General features: G+C 42.2%; 1 protein-coding gene across 2 annotated transcripts in view; it reads left to right on the forward strand.

Moving 5' to 3' along the window:
• The first annotated feature begins 7,140 nt into the window (after positions 1–7,140).
• RASGRP3 (RAS guanyl releasing protein 3) overlaps positions 7,141–17,872 on the forward strand; it is a 103,405-nt gene continuing 92,673 nt past the window's right edge. The window contains exon 1 of one of the 2 annotated variants that reach the window (XM_045009933.1): positions 7,141–7,250. The gene's annotated coding sequence lies outside the window, so the exon portion shown is untranslated. Of the gene's footprint in view, positions 7,251–15,326; positions 15,363–17,872 lie in introns of those variants that run through there. The other variant, XM_045009934.1, reaches the window with a different exon arrangement.

Here is a 17,872-nt window from a genome sequence, read left to right on the forward strand (position 1 = left end):
AACAACTTGGTCATCTGGCTGTCCATTAGTTGCAATGACTGGCTGTGGTTGGTTTCGAATAGTTTCAGCTTCTTCTTGTTTTGCATCTGCCATCTGTAGTTTGCACTGTTGATCTGTCTGAGGAACGAACTGTAGATGTTGACAATTTCTGTTGAACTCTCCACTGTCAGTCTTGAAGACATACCATCTGGGAACTGAATTCTTTTTCTTTACAACAGTTGAAGTTGTCCAACCTTTTTCTCCATCCAATATGACATGAACATGGTCACCAGGTTCTAGATCTGGCAGTTCTCTAACTGAATTACGTCTATTGTAAAAATGTTCAAAAGCAAAAGTGCACTTCAGTTTCTTGATAACTCTGCAATATTTTATGTTGTTCAAGTACGTTATTTCTATGTACCTGGAAAAATAGTCCATGACTACTAGATGATGATGTCCTCTGAATTTGCATGAATCTGCAGCTAGTCTCTTCTAAGTTCTGTCTGGTAGAGGTGTTGTTATTAAAGGTTCTTTGTGTTGTGTTGGTTTGTTAGTTCTGCAATGTTCAGATGCAGATACTTTATTCTGTATGTCCTTGCTGATGCCTGGCCACCACACTGACTGGTTAGCCTATTCATGGCATATAGTTAATCCTTGACATCCTTCACTGATGTGGTTTATGATTTCTCCTCTCATTTTGTTTGGAATTATCATGCCTTTAATCATGACTCCATTTGACTCCATTAATTGTCCACGCACCTCAAAGTAGTCTCTTGTCACTTCCTTAGTGTCCTTTAGATACTGCCTCTAATGTAACTTAGAACTTCCTGAAGTTGTATGTCTGTCGAGGTTGCTTTTGTAGCCGATGTCGTCTCTTTTCTAACCTTGGTCTATATATGTCCATAGCATCTACATATACCTTTATGTCATCTTCAAGCTCACAGGTAGTTGAGTGCGATGCTGGCCTTTGTGACAGAGTATCTGCTACTACCAGATTTTTCCCAGGAATGTATTTAGCAATGTGGTTAAACAACATTAACCTTATCAATAGATGTTGGCATTTCGGTGGTGCTTGATCCAGGTTTTTTCCATTGATGAGGGTTACAGGTGGTTTATGGTCTGTTATCAGTGTAATGAATCCAATCCACATAGATATCTTTAAAAGCTCTTACATGCCCTTATGCTTGCCTGGCACTCCTTTTCAATCTGTGCATATCATTTTACTGCTTCTGTAAGTGTGCAACAGCAAAAGTGTGCACCTGGCTTCCTCTCAGAGACATGTTGTTGCAACAGTGCACCACCTGGGCCATAGCTGCTTGCATCTGCACTGACTATTGTGGGTTTGTTCACATCGTAGTACTTCAGAACTGCAGCTGTTGAGATAATTTCTTTTACCTTTTTGAAGGCTGTTGATTTTGTCCCCATAGCCACGACGTGTTGGACTTTAACCATTCATTCAATGGTTTTGTCACTGTAGAAAGATCTTATTAGGTATCAACCAAGGTAATTTACCATCCCCAGTATATGATTCAGTTCTGGCACATTAGTTGATGCATTGAATTCTCAAATTGCTTTTACTTTCTCAGGGCTAGGACTGATTCCATTTTTGTTTACTGTCTGTCCCAAAAACTCAATTTAGGGTACATGGAAAATGCATTTTTCCTTGTTTAGCTTCAGTCCAGACTGACTGATTAGGCTTAGTACTTGTTGATTTTGTTGTGTTCTTCCATTGAAGATCCAGGTATCAGAATATTGTCCATGAAAACAATGAATCAGTTTATGTCTGTTAACAATTCTGCCATCTTTCTTTGGAAAATTTCAGGTGCACTGGAGTCCAGCCTGGAGCCATAGGACCGCTGTGCCCCCTTAACTCTCCAGCCAGTGCTGTCTCGCACAATGCTTTGCTAGTGACAAGCAGCAAACCCCTCCAGGCGCTGTGATCACTCAGCACAACAGCATGTGGAGCCCCACACCCAGCTAGATGGCATGAATGCTCCCAGAACCACTCATGAATCACTTAGAGAAAGGAACCAGCCAAATACGCATAGCTCCCAGCCTTGTACCTCAGGAATATACCATCTTACACTGCTCAAGATGAGCAGTGCAAATTTATTAATTGGTTCTTCACTTCATCAATGGAAAGTGGATATACACCAGCCTTTGCAATCCTGGGCTGATTTGCCACACACTTCAGACAAACTCACTGGTAAATATAAACACTAGAAGAAGATAGATTTTAAGTGATATTAAGTGATAGGCAAAAAGTCAGAGTGGGTACCAAAAGAAAAGAAAATATAAGCATGCAGTCTAAACTCTCAACCCTATTAGACTGGGCAGCAACTAGATTAAGCAGTTTTTCTCACCCCACTGGATACTGCAGTACAGAGATTTCACCCTTGAAACTTGGGCCAGTCTCCCCTGTTGGAGTCTTAAGACTTCTCGGTGTCCTTGTTGCTTGCAGCATAGGTGAGGGCAGGAGAAAGGCCAAGCATGCCCTCCCCCCATGTTCTATTTTATACCGTTGGTCCACGTGCTTGGTGAATACAAGTCCATGCATGTCTGGTGGGCATTGCTAAGACCCCAGGCAAGATTTAGCAATTCCCCTGGTGTGGCCTCATGTAGGTGAGTCATTGAATTGTAGCTCCCTTGCTGGAAAATGACTGTTGATGCTTGTTTGACACCTCATCTGGGTGTTGGTTACTTGCCTTGCTGTTGTCTCTGGGGAGCTAATATCTGGCTCATTCCCCCACTTACAGCATGTTTTAGTGGCAATCATAGAACACAATCTCATAACTTCATATGAACTAAAGATGTATATATTTAGATAGAACAGTGACTTTCAGCTGATCATAACCTTTTCCCTGATACCTCACATGGCATGCTTTATATGCCATATCACAATTATATACAGATGAGGAATATGGGGGACACAGGGCACTCCCCCAAGGTATAGAATGTCACACACTGGTAGTCCCAAAATGTAATCTTTGAAAGCAAAATATCCCCAAGGGTGTGACAAATGTAGTTGGTTTAGCACTTTCTCTGGCTAAAGAAATTTGCTAGAATCTGCTCAAAACATCCAGCCTGGAGAATACTGTAGCTGCTTTCACTCTGGGAAAGAAGGCATCCAGACTTGGGAGGATATATTTTTAACTCACAACTAGTTTATTAAATCTTTTTAAATCCATAAAGATTCACATTTTTCCATTTGTCTTTATAAGTAGTGTGACATTCATGCTAGAATGTATTCAGGTCAATTCACTTGTGTATTAGATCAAAGCAATTGTAAATGTATGTGTGTTTTGTGTGTTTAAACTTCATAAAACTAATGGGATGTTACTTGTATTCACCTATATATTCCTGTCATAATGTAATAGCAAACATTTACATGGTAAATATCCTTGCAACTAAATTACCTATCAGAGAAATCTTGTGAAATGCTAATGAAGGACTGAAGGATGTTAACAGATAGTCCTGATTTCAAAGCAAGTGATCATTGCGTGTGATGATCAAGGTCAAGGACTATGAATGCATTCCTTGCTATCTGTCATCAAAGAAAAAACTCATGTGGGTACAGACACTGTCAGCTAGCTTTCTGTGTAAAGGAGATATAAAAGATGGATTCAAGGAAAGATCCTTCATTTCTGGACTGTTTGGATTCTAACAAGGCAGAATAACTGAACGAGAAGACTGAGATCCCCAGAATTATTCTAGCCCTGGAAAAGACTTTTGGGAAATGGGCAGCATTATTACATTACTGTCACTATTTGGAGTTACAAACTGTGATTTACCAGTTATATTTTACCTGCTTTAATCTCTCAATAACTCTCATTCTTTTTTTCTTAGTTAATAAACCTATACTTAGTTTACTATAGAATTGGCTGCCAGTGTTGTCTTTGGTGTAAGATCTGGAGTATCAATTGATCTGGGGTGAGTCACTGGTCCTTTGGAACTGGGAGCAATCTGATGTGATATGATTTTTGGTTTTAATAACCTTTTATCACAAAGTTCAGTTTGGGTGCCAAGATAGACTGGAGAGGCTAAGGCAGGGGTCTCAATTTACCTTAGGGCCAGTGCCAGTCCTCAAATCCTCCCAGCGAGCCAATAATGTCACTGAAGATGGTATACAGAAAAGAAAACATTTATATTAGTTGTATTATTTCTAAGAAATTTGAAATAAAAAATACGTCATACAGCTTTATACAATTCTTCGCCTGCCAGAGAGTTTTTGGTGTTTGCCAGACACCTGGCAATGCTTCAGTTCTGTCAGTTTGTTGATGTTTGGCGTCAGTGACTGAGCAGTTGAAACCTTCAGGATTGCAGCAAGGTGTGCATCAGATAGTTGTGTTTGGTATCTCTGTCCCTCTCCCTCAGCCAAGGGGAGCTGCGGAGGGCGGCGCCTGCAGCAGATAGTGCTGGCAGCGTGGCTGCATGCGTCTCTCCTCCGCGTGCCGCAATGGGGAGGTTCTCGGGCCACAGATGGCCCGCAGGCCGGGACTTTGAGACCCCTAGGCTAAGGGGACTGTCTGTGACATCATGGTAAGACTGGTATAGTGATCCAGGAGTTCACATTTGTTACTGGGTTGGTGAAATCTAATTATAGACCATACCACCAGGTCCCTTGATCACCTACACTTTGAATGCATAGCTTTTGTTTTTGGAAGTTGTTTCTATGGTGAACTAGCCCATGCAGTTCCGAATACCTACAGGGATGGGTCAGGTGACTTCAGTTCTGGATGCAAGGACCCAGCTCTGCAGAACCTGGGGAAACTGATAGTCCCACAATGCCAACAGGAGTCTATGCAGCGATACAGCCAGGGAGCAGTGTGGAGAGTAGGTGCCACAGGAAGTACCACCCAAGAAACTCAGAATAACAGTACCCTGCAGTCCTCTGATTGGCCAAGTGCCCCTAGTTAACCCCAGGGGTTGCCCCAGGAAGTTGTTTGTGCAGCTACACAGACTTTGGCCTGCTGTAACGCCAGTCTTTGCCTTGTCTCCTGATGTCTGGTCTCTGAATCCAGCTTGATTTCAACTCCAATTCCTGCCTCTTGATTCTAGCCGTGTACTGCCTCTGATCTCCAGTCTCTGACTCCAGCCTGACTCTGATTCCTTCCTCTCGATTCTTACTTGACTCTTGTTTACAGAACCTGGCCTTATTAGCACTACAAAAGTGATTTTTCTTCCCTTGATATTCACCCCTTTTTGTCAACTGTTGAGAATAGCCCACTTCCACCTTAATTGAATTGGCTCGTTAGCACTCACCCCCACACACACTTGGTAAGGCAACTCCCATCTTTTCATATGCTGTGTTTTTATACCTGACTCTGTATTTTCCACTCTATGCATATGATTAAGTGGGTTTTAGCCCACGAAAGCTTATGCCCAAATAAATTTGTTTGTCTCTAAGGTGCCACAAGGACTCCTCGTTGTTTTTGCTGATACAGACTAACATAGCTACCACTCTGAAACCAGTTTCTAAGCTACTTTAGGTCTTTCAAGTTTGTCAAGTTTCTCTAGGTTTTGGTGTTTCACCATTTCAGACTGTTTTGCTATTTGACTAAGTGTGGCAAGGGTTAAAATTCTCTTCAATTGTAGCTGTTGTGAAAAGTTTTTATCTGTATAGTTAACCTAATAACCAGCCTGTCACTGATATTTTCATGTTTTGCATTCCCCAAAAATCACAATTTTTAGCCAATGAATGCAGAATGCTTATAAAATATTCAACATTTCCCTCTGGTTCTTGAATTCTCTGGTGAAAACACACTCTTTCATAAACCACATTTCTCTGAGGTATGCATCAAACACAGTCAGAACCCTTTCAAAGTCATCTTTGTGACTGTCTTCAGTAAAGTCAAAGGATTTAAACATACACTCTGCTTGCTTCCCCATAGCATAAATTAAAGAAGATACCTCTATACCAGGGGTTCTTAAACTGGGGGTCGGGACCCCTCAGGGGGTCGCAAGGTTATTACATGGGGGGTCGCGAGCTGTCAGCCTCCACCCGCTTTGCCTCCAGCATTTATAATGGTGTTAAATATACAAAAAAGTGTTTTTAATTTACAAGGGGGGGGTCACACTCAGAGGCTTGCCGTGTGAAAGAGGTCACCAATACAAAAGTTTGAGAATCACTGCTCTATACCTCCAGATACTTCATGGAGTTTGCAGTGTGAAATCTTACAAAATATTGTTTACAGTCTGTCCATTCTAAAGGTTTGTCGAAGCTGAAGTTCTCTGGGTCACTGAAGAGATCATACAGATATGGACTGGCTACAGAGCTTGCTTATACACACCAGACGTGTTCATCATAAGATTCCTTAATACTCTGTCAGAGATGGTTGAGGATCTTTTTTAAAAGTATTTTACGTACTGCCACTTGGTGGCTGAACACTATAATACAGTTTAGCATTCTATTACACAAAGTGTTTAATGACTGGAAAGAAAGGTAGGTAAATATAACAAGGAATTGCAGACACACATGCAGAGATTAAGCTCCCAAAATGTGTTTGCATTACAGACTACATTAAATATGATATGAATAGAAAAAAAAACAACAGACGTGAAAGAAGCTTTGTAGATGTATATTGTTCAGAGCTTTTAAGAGCTGAGGTATTCTCTACCTCCAGTCATTATCACTAGGGGTCAGCATAGCACCTAGATTGCCAGTTCGTTCAAGATTATTGTATGATCAGTTAACAAAACCTGTAGGTTGGGGAGTGATAAACTGTGTATTTATAAATAGCCTTAACACGAAAACATAATTTATCTGACTCTTCATTCCTCATATGAAAGGCCAGGCCCCATACTGAAAAGAGAGCAATCAGTGTTAGCAGCTGAAAAGCTAGAAACAAATCTCGGGATAAGAATTGTTTAGGATGCTTAGTGGGCTGAGTAAGGCAACTGAATTCTAACAACCGTTATTTTAAAAACATTCCAATAGTCTAAGGTAAAAAGTATCATGTAAAAATGGGAGTATAATCTCACATCTGACTGGGAGTCAGGAGCCTTGGGTTTGAGTCATAGCACTACCACAGACTTTCCCTGATGACTTTGGGCATGCCTACATTTTGAGCCGGAAGTGTCATTTTCAGCTCAAGTAGACATACCCACATTAGCTTTGATTGAGTTAGCATGCTAAAAATAGAGCATAGCTGTAACAGTGTGAGAAGCTAGCTGCTCTTAATAGGTGCCTAGCATCTTGGATGAGTAAATACTTGGGGCAGCGAGCTCCTTCTGCCACTCATGCCACATGACCATACTCTACTTTTAACATGGTAGGTTGTGTCCGTTCAAGCTGGGAATCTCACCTTCCAGCTTTAGTGTAGACATACCCTTTGAGCAAGTCACTATGCAGCAGTATCCTCATTTATGCATTTGGAGTGATAACACTTCAAGAGGTTTAACTCATTTCTGTAAAATACTTGGGCTCACTGGATGGCAGATGCTATACATGTACTAAATATACTATATTACAGGTAAAGGATTACAATAATTCCATACATATCCAAAAATATCAAAGAACAATACAGTGGCAAAGTGAAGAAATGGCAGTACAAGCTTATGACATCATTCTACATAAAAACAAGTATTGCCATACTGGGTCAGACCAATGGTCCAGCTGGCCCAGTGTGCTGTCTATTGACAGTGGCCAGAGCCAGATGCTTCAAATCGAATGAACAGAACAGGGCGATTTCACATGATCCATTCCCTGTCATCCAGTCCCGGCTTCTGGTGGTTGAAGGTTTAGGGACACCTGGAGCATAGGTTGCATCCCCGATCATCTTGGCTAATAGCCACTGATAGACCTATCCTCCATGAACTTATCTAATTATTTTCAATCCAGTTATCCCTTTGGCCTCAAAACATTCCATGGCAGCAAGATCCACAAGATGACTGTGCATTGTGTGAAGAAGTACTTCCTTTTGTTTGTTCTAAGCCTATTCATTTCACCCAGTGACCCCTAGTTCTTGTGTTACACTTTCTCCATACTATTCACAATTCTATAAGTGTGAAATGCCTGCAAGCTGCATGGAAACTATTTAAAAATGCCAAATTAAATGTATACCCCCAAATCAAAAACAAGACAAAAAACAATAAGGACCAAAAAATACCACCATAGCTAAACAGCAGAGTAAAAGAGACAGTTCGAGGCAGAAAGGCATCCTTTAAAAAATGGATGTCAAATCCTACTGAGGAAAGTGGCATAAATTCTGACACGTCAAGGATAAAAATATAATTAGGCCAAACAAGAATATGAAGAACAACTAACAAAAGACACAAAAATTAACATCATTTTTAAGTATATCAGAATCAGGAAGCCTGCCAAACAATCAGTGGGGCCGCTAGACACTCAAGATACAAAAACAGCATTCAGGGAAAAGAAGGCTATTGCAGAGAAGTAAATGAATTTTTAGATCAGTCTTCACTGAAGAGGACGTGAGGGAAATTCCCATACCTGAGCCATTCTTTTTAGCTGACAAATCTGAGGAACCGTCTCAGATTGAGGTGGCAATAGAGGAACAAATTGATAAATTAAACAGTAATAAATCACCAGGACCAGAAGGGATTTACCCAAGAGTTTTGCATGGACTCAAATATGAAATTGCAGAACTACTAACTGTGATATGTAACCTATCACTTAAATCAGCCTCTGTACCAGATGAAGACTGGAGGATAGCTAATATAACCCATTTTTTAAAAAAGGCTTCAGAAGCTATCCTGGCAATTACAGGCTGAAAGCCTAACTTCAGTAACAGGCAAATTGGTTGAAACTCTAGTAAAGGACAGAATTATCAGACACACAATGTACATGATGTTGGCAAAGAGTCAACATGGCTTTGACAAAGTCCCTCACCGAAGGTTCTTAAGCAAAGTAAACAGTCATGGACGGAGACCAACAGTGCAATCTTGGCTTCATGGAAGTCAATGGCAAAATTCCAAGTGAGCCAAGATTTTGCCCCAAGTGTCAATGCTGATATACTGTATTATCTGGATCTTTCAGAAAACTCCAATACCAGCACTCATAAGGTGCTACTCTATGTAATCTAGTAGGGGAGGGTGGAATCACCCCTCTGCACTTTCCTTACAGAGAGTTCACCAGTGATGGCACTGGCTAATTGCTTGGAGTTGTGGACTCCCACAGGACTTTGTCCTATCACCACTCTAGTTTAAGGTTTATCTCTAACTACTAGGAGAGATGGTGAAGAGGTTTTGCCGACCAAGTCTTCTATATGCTGATAGAGCTCAGCCCTGTCTCCTTTTCAACAGTCCCTAACAGAACTGTTCCCTGCTTTCCCAGTGCTTTGCAGAGATAAGGAATTGAATAAAGGCCAGGTATCTCTAATTCAAGCCAGAAAATGTAAGTGACACTGGTAAACAAATGTAATCACTCTGAAGTATTGCCAAAGAAAATGAATCTGATTCTCCTCTCTCTGACTCTGATATAAATCAGGAGTAATTGCCTTACCGTCAATGCAGTTATATCAGTGTCAAACTGGTGGAAATGAGAGGAGAATGAGGCCCATACGCTGCTCCCACACCTGAGCTTATCTGTTAGCAAAAATGGTGGCAACTTTGGGGTTTTACTGGATTACACACTAACCCCTGATGTCTAAATAGCAACAGAGACCAGCAACAGCTTTTTAATCACCATTTGGGTAAGAGATGACAGCTAGAGCGCATCAAAAAACAGAAGACAAAATTTGCAGGAATTTTGAAAATTTAGAAATGTTTTCATTCTATTTTTTTAACAAAATTATTGGAGGTTTCACAATTTTTCATTGTTTTTTCATCAAAGGTTTTTCATTTTCAAAATGAATCTTACTAATCCATAATGTGTTCATTTTTGCACTGCATTATTTTCACAAGAACAGCTATCTGCATCTACTTTTTAGCAAATACTTAAAACAGCGTACAGAATACTGTAGGGAAGTCGCCTCTTACTAAGAATGATACTTGGGCAAAATATTAGCATTCTTTGGTTAATACAGTAATCATGATAGGTAAACAAAGAATTAAATGTTTTTACTAGGGCTGTCAAGCAATTAAAAAAACTAGTCGTGCTATTAATCGCGCTGTTAAACAACAATAGAATACCATTCATTTTAAATATTTTTGGATGTTTACTACATTTTCAAATATATTAATTTCAATTACAACACACAATACAAAGTGTACAGTGCTCACTTTATATTTATTTTTTATTACAAAGATTTTCACTTTAAAAAACAAAAGCATTGTATTTTTCAATTAATCTCAGACAAGTACTGTAGTGCAATCTCTTTATCATGAAAAGTTGAACTTACAAATGTAGGATTATGTACAAAAAAACTGCATTCAAAAATAAAACTATGTAAAACTTTAGAGCCTACAAATTCACTCAGTCCTACTTCTTGGTCAGCCAATCACTCAGACAAACAAGGTTAGTTACAATTTGCAGGAGACAATGCTGCCTGCTTCTTGTTTACAATGTCACCTGAAAGTGAGAACAGGCATTTGCATGGCACTGTTGTAGCTGGTGTTGCAAGATATTTACATTCCAGATGCACTAAAGATTCGTATGTCCCTTCATGCTTCAACTACCATCCCAGAGGACATGCTGATGATGGATTCTGCTTCATAATGATCCAAAGCTGTGCAGATTGACGCATGTTCATTTTCATCATCTGAGTCAGATGCCATCAGCAGAAGGTGGTTTGGGTTCTGTAGTTTCTGCATCAGAGTGTTGCTCTTTTAAGACTTCTAAAAGCATGCTCCATCCCTCTCAGATTTTGGATGGCACTTCAGAGTCTTAAACCTTGGGTCGAGTGCTGTAGCTATTTTTAGAAATCTCACATCGGTACCTTCTTTGCGTTTTGTCAAATCTGCTGTGAAAGTGTTCTTAAAACGAACATGTGCTGGGTCATCATCCAAGACTGCTATAACATATATGCAGAAAGTGGGTAAAACAGAGCAGGAGACATACAATTCTCCCCCCAAGGAGTACAGTCACAAATTTAAATGACGCATTATTTTTTTAACGAGCTTCATCAGCATGGAAGCATGTCCTCTGGAATGGTGGCCAAAGCATGAAGGCGCATACAAATGTTTAGCATATCTCGCATGTAAATACCTTGCAATGCTGGCTACAAAAGTGCCATGCAAACGCCTGGTCTCACTTTCAGGTGACATTGTAAATAAGAAGCAGGCAGCAGTATCACCTGTCAATGTAAACAAACTTGTTTGTCTTAGCGATTGGCAGAATAAGAAGTAGGACTGAGTGGACTTGTAAGCTCTAACGTTTTACACTATTTGTTTTTTTAATGCAGTTATGTAACCAAAAAAATCTGCATTTGTAAGTTACATTTTCACTATAAAAAGATTGCACATCAGTACTTGTATGAGGTAAATTGAAAAATACTATTTCTTTTGTTTTATCATTTTTACAGTGCATATATTTGTAATGAAAAATAATATAAAATGAGCACTGTGTACTTTGTATTCTGTGTTGTAATTGAAATCAATATTGAAAAAGCAGAAAAACATCCAAAATATTTAATAAATGTCAATTGGTATTCTATTGTTATAAGTGTGATTAATTGCATTTAATTTTTTTATTGCAATTAATTATTTTGAGTTAATCGTGTGAGTTAACTGCAATTAATTGACAGCCCTAGTTTTTACTCTGCTTCAAATGTATTTATTTGGAAGTTTTAATTCTGCTCTTGTATTTTGTTTGCAAATTGGGAATTTTTTTTGAGCTGGACAGTGTTGTTAAAGAACTGAACTGGGCAACATGAGATTTCTTCTGTTTCTGGTTGTACTACCCATTTGTTTGTGTGATCATGGGCAAATCACTGTGTGCCTCCTGTAGCGCACCCACTCCATCTGGTTACCTTCTTTAATACCAATCTGTTTACAGGTTTTGATGGACAGGCCTGGGTTCTTCTGGATCCCACTACCCACTCAGCAGGGTTAACATCTGGCCCACGAGACCCTCCTGCCCGGCCCTTGAGCTCCCGGCCAGGGAGGCTAGCCCCCGGCCCCTCTCCTGCTGTCCTCCCTCCCCCCCAGCCTCAGCTCACCGTGCCGCCAGCGCTCTGGGTGGCAGGGCTGCGCACTCCTGCCAGGCAGTACGGCTGTGAGAGCTGCCGGCCTGGCCCGGTGCTCTAGACTGCGCAGCAGCGTGGCTGGCTCTGGCCGGGTGGTGCGGCTGCCAGTCCTCGTACTCTGAGTGGCATGGTAAGGGGGCAGGGAGTGGGGCAATTGGATAAGGGACAGAGGGTCCCTGGGGAGAAGTCAGGGCACAGGGAGCAGTTGGATAGGTGTGGGAGTCCCAGGGGGGCCTGTCAGGGTGGGGGTGTGGATAGGGGTTGGGGCAGTCAGGGGACAGGGAGCAGGGAGGGTTGGATAAGGGGTAGGGTCCTGGGGGGGTGGTTAGGGGCAGGGAGTCCAGGGAGGGGGCGGTCAGGGGACAAGGAGCAGGGGGGGTTGGATGGGTCGGGGTTTTGAGGGGGGCAGTCAGGCCACAGGAAATGGAAGGGGCGGATGGGGGGCAGGGTGTTTGGGGAAGCACAGCCTTCCCTACCTGGCCCTCCATACAGTTTCATAACCCCGATGTGGCCCTTGGGCCAAAAAGTTTGCCCACCCCTGGTGTAACTGTTTTATTTTCTTCCCATATAAATTTATTTGGCAGTGCCTCCATTCCCTTCGTTCTTTCCTGGCAGTGTCACCGGGGCCCCTTGGCAGGAAAATTCTAACCACAGGGTAACCCCCACTTACTTGCCATACAGTTGGAGACTCCCAAGAAATACTGTGACCACGGTACCTTCTGGGCAGCCGTTAACAATGTGGCTGACCGGGTTCAGTACAGCCCAAAGGACTCGCAAAGGGATAAGGTGGTAAGTCCTTCCTCAGGTTTAATAGGCAGCAGGTAATAAAATCCCCAACCCTTTACCCCCTGGCTTGAGGACACAGTTTAGGGAGTAAGGGGTCTCCCAAACAACTTCCCTGACTAGCTGACTAAAAGATGGTGTACTCACAACCTCTGTGAATGATCCTCGGGTTCAGAGCTGACTCTAGACTCCTCAGTCACTGGAGAGGGGATGATGACCACTGCTGGCAGACCTGCTCTTCATGCAGGAGTCAGGCTGCTTCTAGTCCCAGGATTCCCCCTCACCACCAAGGGGTGCAGGGCTCCAGGTGCAGATTACAAAACTATCCTCAAATCCAAACTTTAGTCTCAGACATACTCACAGCAGGCAGTGGCCCTGGCCTAGCAGCCAGAGCAGTGGTGCCATGTGGTGCCTGCTCTGTGACCTGGAGAGCTGGAGGGCAAACTCAGCCCGGCTGGGAGAAGTTTTCCCAGCAAAACTCTACAAACTGGGAGTCACCTCGGAGCGCGAAAGGTTCAAGCTGAAGGGTCTTGCTTTTAGGTCCCAGTTCTCAGGGGGAACCCTGCATGGAGGTCTGAGACTCTCCAGCTCCTCACACAGCCAGACCTGCCCTTCCCCTGGATGGCTCCAGACTGCTCCAAAAATGGCTTCTCCCCTCTCCTCAGCTCCCTTGGCTGGGGGGGAGGGGGTGGAGCATCTCACTCCTTATTGGTTGCCAAGCAGACTCTGAGTCTCCCTGAGCTTCCAGTACCAGCACTCAGAGCCCCAGGAACCTAGGTAAACTCCTTAGGGGTTACGCTCCATTTCTACATCAATAAAATGAGGATAATACTTCCTAGCCTCATAGGCCTGTTGTAAGGCTTAAGTCCCAAATGTTTGTAGGTGTGTAGGAAGATTGGATGGAAGACATTAGAGAAATGTCAAGCCTTAGGATTGTGAAGCCATGGCAGCCGCTCCAGTACAGTAACTTCTCACTTAAAGTCGTCCTGGTTAATGTTGTTTTGATGTTACCTTGCTGATCAATTAGGGAACATACTCGTTTAAAGTTGCACAATGCTCCCTTCTAACGTTTGGCAGCCACCTGCTTTGTCCACTGCTTGCAGGAAGAGCTTGCAGCTAGCTGGTGGGGGCTTGTAACCAGGGTGGACCGTCAGCCCTCCCCCCCCCCCATCAGCTCCCCGCTTCCCTAAGTTCCTTGTGCTGCAGCCGCCTGGCAGGCTAGCAATTGCTGGGCAGTTCAGCTGTCCCTTCCCCCACTGCCATGTGCTGCTCCTGCCCTCTGCCTTCGAGCTGCTCCCAGAGACTCCTGCTTGTTGTGAAGGGGGGGAGGGGAGAGCTAATGTCAGGGTGTCCCCCTCCCCCCGCTCCTGCACCCCGCTTACCCCTTCTCCATATAGAGCAGGGAGGGGACACAGATGGAGAGAGACAGAGAGAGCCTGGACTAAAAACAGTATTAAATTGTTTGTTTAAAACATATACATAAATAGTTTTTTGTCTGGTGAAAAAGATTTCCCTGGAACCTACTCCCCCCCGCCATTTATATTAATTCTTACGGGGATATTGGATTCGCGTAACATCGTGTCGCTTAAAGCCGCATGTTTCAGGAACATAACTACAACGTTAAGTGAGGAGTTACTGTACATACCCAAGGTCCTGGGCAGGCTTGTGCTGTTCGTGTTGCCCCAGTTGCCATGCTATTGTTTGCGCTAGCTAGATCAAAACTAGCTCAGGTATGTCTACAGGTGTGCTGCAGTCACTCATCTGATTACTGTGTAGACATACCCTTAATGTCAATAGATTAAAGTGCCAGTGGATGGCACTCAATAATACATAGCATAGCTCCTGGGTTTTGCAGGACTAAAAAAACTTGTTGTGCACTACAAATGGTTTCCTCTGGGAGTTATTTAAATCAGCCCCTAACACTGTACTCCCCCAGTAATGCAATGCAAACAAACGGAGATGGGAAGGAGAGGCCACCATGGAACTATCCCTCTTTACACTGGCTGCAGAATGGGACCAGCATTTAGGGTGGGAGTGTATGGTGCACCCCATATAGGGATATAGCAGCCTGCACACTTGACTTGTGTGCCAGGGAGCTGCAGGAGGAATTCTACCTTTCAGTGCTCCCCCCGCACCTTGGGCAATACAGCTCTACACCAGTGGTTCTCAACCAGTGGTACGTGTACCCCTGGGGATACGTAGAGGTCTTCCAGGGGGTACGTCAACTCATCTAGATATTTGCCTAGTTTTACAACAGGCTATATAAAAAGCACTAGCAAAGTCAGTACAAACTAAAATTTCATACCGACAATGACTTCTTTAGACTGCTCTATATACTATACTCTGAAATGTAAGTACAATATTTATATTCCAATTGATTTATTTTGTATTATATGGTAAAAATGAGAAAGTAAGACATTTTTCAATAACAGGGTGCTGTGACACTTGTATTTTTGTCTGATTTTGCCAGGTGAAACTTGGAGATACGCGAGACAAATCAGACTTCTGAAAGGGGTACAGTAGCCTGGAAAGGTTGAGAGCCACTGCTCTACAGTATCACAAATACATGATTCTGCAAAAATGCATAATTGAGCCTTTGCAATTTAGGAAAGCCATAGAGTAGGAATGGTGCTGTCAGACAAAATAAATCTCTGTTCTGCTCTGAGACCACAATTCTTCTGATTATTCCTCCTCAGCAACTTTCTGTCATACACTCTTTCCTCCTAGTGACTGTCTTTATATTAGCTGTTGTAGCTCCATCAGCTACTGGTTTTCCAAAGAGCTTTTTAAAATGGAAGTTGGAAGCTGTCTCCACCAGGCCTTCCATGAGGGAAGGGAGTACAAGTAGCTTCTGGGGTAGCGTTTGTGGGGGGTTTTTTACATTGGGAATACATTATTTTAAAAAGTACTACACCATGGATGAGAATTTCCTCTTGGTGTCTGATGACATCAGAGAGTGCCAACAAGAACTCCTTCTTAAATCCTTCCATTCAATTCTTAACCCTTTGGAGATATTTTTGATTAATGTTGAGGAAAGTTATAATTGATTTTTGATGCTCAAGAAAATTGAGGCTAACAGCACTGGCAGACGTCTTGCAAGATTTCTCCCACAGTCCTAACACACACATCTGCGCCACTCCAGCCCTATGTCTCTCTTGGGCATAGACTGCACAAGGTGCTAATAGTGCCAGATTATGTGAATTTATGTCCCAAAACACTGGCAACTCAATTAGTTGATTCATGACATAAATTGGATTTGAATACGGGACTATACAAACAGAACACCACTGAGAACCCTGTGCGTTAAAGTCCAGTGCTATTCTTAAAAGTGACCATGTAAAAACACAGCATTGGGACTATTTTAGAACAACTAACAGAAATATCCAAAAACACAAGACCTGGTAGTAATGGAGGACATTAACTACACAGACACCTGTTGGACAAGAAAAATGGCAAAACACAAAATTTCCAATAAGTTCTAAGAATGGGGGACAACTTTTTGTTTCAGAAGTGGAGGAAGTAACCTGGGGGACAGCCATTTTTTACTTGATTCTGGCCAAGAGGGAGGAATTGATAGCGAATCTGAAGGTGAACGGCAATTTGGGTGACAGTGATCATGAAATTATAGGTTTCATGATTCTAAGGAAAGGAAGAAATGAGAGCAGGAGAATAAGGACAATGGACTTCAAAACTCTGATAAGAGAACTGTTAGGTAACAAACTCAGAGAACTGCTAGGTAAGGCCCCATAGGAAGAAAATCTAAGGGATAAAGGAGTTCAGGAAAGCTGGCAATTTTTCAAGGAGACAATATTAAAGGGACAACTGCAAAACTATCCTGATGCGAAGGAAAGAGAGAGAGAATTGTAAAGGGCCCATATGGCTGCACCAGGAGCTCTTTAATGGCCTGCAAAGCAAAAAAGGAATCCTACACAAATTGGAAACATGGATGAATGCTAAGGAGGAGTACAAAAGAACAGCACAAGCATGTAGAGACAAAATCAGAAAGGCTAAGGCACAAAATGAGTTACACCTAGCAAGGGACATAAAAGGCAATATAAAGAAGTTCTTTAAATACATTAGGCTCAAGAGAAAGATGAAGGAAAGTGTAGGTCCCTGCTTAGCATTAAAGGAGAGAGAATAACTGATGACATCAAGAAGACTGGGGTGTTTAATGCCTATTTTGCTTCAGTCATCACTAAAAATAATAAGGGTGAACAGATAGCAACACAATTAACAAAAAGGGGGAAGGAACACAAGCCAAAATAGTGAAAGAACAGGTTAAAGAATATTTGCAGAAGTGAGATGTAATCAAGTCAGCAGGGCTTGATGAAATTCATTCTAGGATATTAAACTAGCTGAAGCAATCTTGAAACCATTAGCAATTATTTTTTGAGAACTCCTGGAGGACAGATGAGGTCCCGAGGACTAGAGAAGGGCAAATATAGTCCGTATTTTTAAAAAGGAGAATAAAGAGGACCTGGAGAATTATAGACCTGTCAGCCTAACTTTAATACCTGGAAAGATATTGGAACAAATTATTAAACAATCAGTTTGTAAGCACCTACAGAATAATAGGGTATTAAGAAAGAGTCGGCATGGATTTGCCAAGAACAAATCATGCCAAACCAACCTACTTTCCTCTGACAGGGTTACTGGCCTAGTGGATGGGGGGAAGCAGTAACAGTGATATATCTTGATTTTTAGTAAGATTTTTGATACAGTCCCATGTGACAGTCTCATAAGCAAATTAGAGCACTGTGTTCTAGATAAAATTATTATAAGGTGAGTGCATAAATGGCTGAAAGACTACTCAAAGAGTATTGTCAATGGTTTGCTGTCAAACTGAGAGGGCATAGCTAGTGGGGTTCCGCAGGGGTCAGTCCTGGGACCAAAATGATTCAATATTTTCATTAATGGCTTGGATAATGTAGTGGAGAGTATGCTTATAAAATTTGTACATGACACCAAGCTGGGAGGAGTTGCAAGCACTTTGGAGGATAGCGTTGGAATTAAAAAATGACCTT

The sequence above is a fragment of the Mauremys mutica genome, chromosome 3 (assembly GCF_020497125.1).
Source record: "Mauremys mutica isolate MM-2020 ecotype Southern chromosome 3, ASM2049712v1, whole genome shotgun sequence".
NCBI classification, from domain to species: Eukaryota; Metazoa; Chordata; order Testudines; family Geoemydidae; genus Mauremys; species Mauremys mutica.